This window comes from Balaenoptera acutorostrata, chromosome 1 (genome assembly GCF_949987535.1).
Source record: "Balaenoptera acutorostrata chromosome 1, mBalAcu1.1, whole genome shotgun sequence".
In the NCBI taxonomy this organism is placed as follows: Eukaryota; Metazoa; Chordata; class Mammalia; order Artiodactyla; family Balaenopteridae; genus Balaenoptera; species Balaenoptera acutorostrata.
The window spans coordinates 147,325,202-147,328,484 of NC_080064.1; the positions used below are offsets into that span (position 1 = coordinate 147,325,202).

The 3,283-nt window shown below is 36.3% G+C and overlaps 1 pseudogene; it reads right to left on the reverse strand.

Annotated features, from left to right (window-relative positions):
* LOC103012339 (F-box only protein 3-like) overlaps positions 1 to 2,189 on the reverse strand; it is a 69,758-nt pseudogene extending 67,569 nt beyond the window's left edge.
* Positions 2,190 to 3,283: the final 1,094 nt, after the last annotated feature.

Genomic DNA, 3,283 nt, shown 5'->3' on the forward strand with positions numbered 1-3,283 from the left:
ACTATAGTCTCTGAGAGAAAGGAAGTTTTAAAAAAAGAATACTAAGATTGCACCAGATTACTACCTAGAGGAGGTTTAGAGGAGGTGGATGTCTCTGCTAGCCTTGCTTAATTGAAGAGATAGAGATCAGAGTTTAGGGAAGTCAAGGCTGCTAGAATTTTCAGAGTGGAGTACTCGGGAGGAAGAACTCCATAAAGAGAGAGCTTCATAGATTTCTAGAGGGATCCCCTTGAGTCTTCGACTGAGTGCTGATCTGTACACATGTGAAAGGAAGTTATCTGGACCTAAGGAAATAACTGCTAGAAGGAATGGGTAGAAAATATCTGGATTGAACAAAGTTAGGAAATATTCATGTTTCCAATAGCCAGAGTACAAAGATTTTATAGAGTACAATTCTTAGAAAATAATCACTTTATTAGTGCAAATGAATTGGCCTTAGACTAAAGGGTACTCTGGATCTGCCCTAACAAAGCTTAAAAGCAAGACTCAAAAAATACAGCTGATTGCTAATAACTTCACTGCACACCAGAACAAAATCCACTGCTGTTTACAGAGTTCAACAACCGATGATGTAAAATTCACTCTTTCTGGCCATCAATCAAAAATTATCAGGTGTGCAAAGAAGTAGGAACATACAACCCATAGTCAGGAGAAAAATCAGTCAATAGAAAGAGATTCAAAAATGACAGAGATGTAGAAAGTAGCAGAAAAAGGACATCAAAACAGCTATTATAAATGTATTTGACATGTTCAAAAAGGTAGAGGAAAACATGATGATGATAGAAACTGAAGATATAGAAAAAGACCTAAATGGGACTTTCAGAGATGAAAAATAAAATATCAGAAACAAGTACACTGGATGAGATTAACATCAGATTAGATACTGCCAAAGAAGAGATCAATTTGAAGATATAGCAATAGAAGCATTCCAAAATGGAGCAAAGATATAAAAATTTTTTTAAAGGAACAGAGCATCAGTGATGTGTGAACCAATATAATGCAGTCTATCACATGTGTTACTAGAAACATAGGTCCTAAAAAAAGAGGAGGACAGAACAGAAAAAAGAATTTCTGGAAACAATGGGCAAAATTTGGGGAGTTGATTGTTTACAAAGGGAAAGAAGGTAATTTTTTGTGTGATGGAAATATTTTATATCATAATTGTGGTGGTGGTTACACAATTTTATTCCTATGTCAAAACTCATTAAATTATACTTAAAATTGGTAAATTTTACTGCAAATCTATCTCTATAAAAATTATGGTCCTCTTCCCAAAAATGATGTGGAGAATCATGAAATGATGATGGAAGAGGTAGTAAGGTTAAGAAAAAAGCTTATAAGTTTACATTACATTTTGTTTTTGAAAAAATGCAGAAAAAGGCTGAAGAGATATAACAAAATATTAGCCCTACAGTTTGCTGTGTAATAGGAAAATTTTTTTAAGTAAATTATTTTTTCTTTTTACTCACGTTCAGTTTTAATTTTTTCCCAATCAAGAACATGTATTATTAATGTACAAAAAAAGAAATTGCCATTTTTTTGACTTCAAGAAACCTAGGAGTTTGGTCAATGGTCAGAACAGGCACCTGCCAATGACTCCTGGGAGAAAGGAAAATATAAATAGTGTCCTTCTGAAATGTAAAAGACAGAAGCATCTTTGTAGTACATCTATTCCACAAATTAGTTGAGTATGATAATCCTGCATCATGGTTGTATAAAAGAATGCTTTTTTGTAATGTGTTTTAGAAAAACAATTCGACCAGTGAAATCTGAAAAGAGAATTTATTGGCTCTTATAACTGAAAAAGCTGGATCTAGGTTTTCAAGTGTCAAGGCTTTTCTTCTATCTCCACAGCTTTTAGCTGTTTTCCTTTTTGATGACTTTATTCTTTAGTTTCCAGATAGCCTTGATAGGTATAAGTTCATACTGTTGAGTCCATGTACAGTTTTCATTTCTGCCGACATTGCTACATTGCTTATGAACTTCATCAGCAAACACTGGAGTGGCAGTTGGAAGACAGTGTGGCCTGTCATCTGGTCCAATTCCTCAGTGGGGTCTTTTGGTGACCATTCATATGAGCCACAGATATTCTCACAATCTGAGTCCATTCAGAGAGTTACATACCTTTCTCCAAACCTCACCTTCAATCCTGCAATGTCATTCCTTCCAAAAATTTGGACATCTGACATTAGCGCATTCCAATAAATCTGTATAGACTTAACCTCAAGCCATCAGTATTTATAGGCATACTGGACTAAGAGATCTCAAGTTTCTACCCACAGTGGGGTTTCTTTTCTTCGTTGTCCCTCAGGGACAATGCCTCTAGAACAGCAAGTACAGTTAGAGATGCTACTTGATTAAGCTTATGATAATCCACGGTTATTCTGTAAGACCCATCTTCCTGATACACTGATCAAAAGGTAAGGTAAATGGAGATGTGATAAGAATCACAACCCCTGCATCTTTCAAGTCTTTGATGGTGGAACTAGCCTTTGTGATAGCAGTGGGAGTTCAAAGAGTTTTTACTTGTCCATTTCTATCGTAATACTCCACAGTTCAAGAGACTAATGTGTAGATTCTGTGCAATTCTGGGTATACCTACTCAAGTTACACACTCAGAACTGGGGATATGATCACAGAGTAGGTTTATGGCCACCCTGGGCCTATGAATAGGTGGGTTTATCTGTATGATGATCTCTAACTATAAATGGTGTACCGCAGGATGGGTCTCCAGAAATTAGCACATTTTGAAGCCAATGTCAATAAAGATTCAAAGGACTGGATATTTCCCTCTCCAATGTATAGTTATCTTGTCAAATGATCATGCTTCCCACAGTTTTCATAGGAAAAGTTAGAAAGGGGATGTATAATACCTGCTTTCATGTGCTTGCAGGTTTCTTCCTCAAAAGTGCCTTGCTTTCCTTCCAGGTCTATGAAATGATTCCAATCAGAGAATTGGATGAGGAGAGTGGCTGTTATAGTAGCTCAAATCAGCCCTTTGTTAGCCAGACCTAAAGTTTTTAGTTATATAAATCAAGTAGGACCTTAGTGGGCTACCCACTGTTTCAACCTGAGGGGACCTACAATTAATTAGCCACCAAAAAGGGTCATAATTGAATGTCAGACAGTTCTGCCCATTAGGTTATCTTGCATTTGTGTACCTTGCATTTAATCATTAAATATCAATACTCAGCCTCTGTGACCCCAGAATCCTGGTATTTTTCAATGAAATCAGTGGAGCCCATTTCCAATGCAGCATTTCTAGCTCACAGACAATAACTAG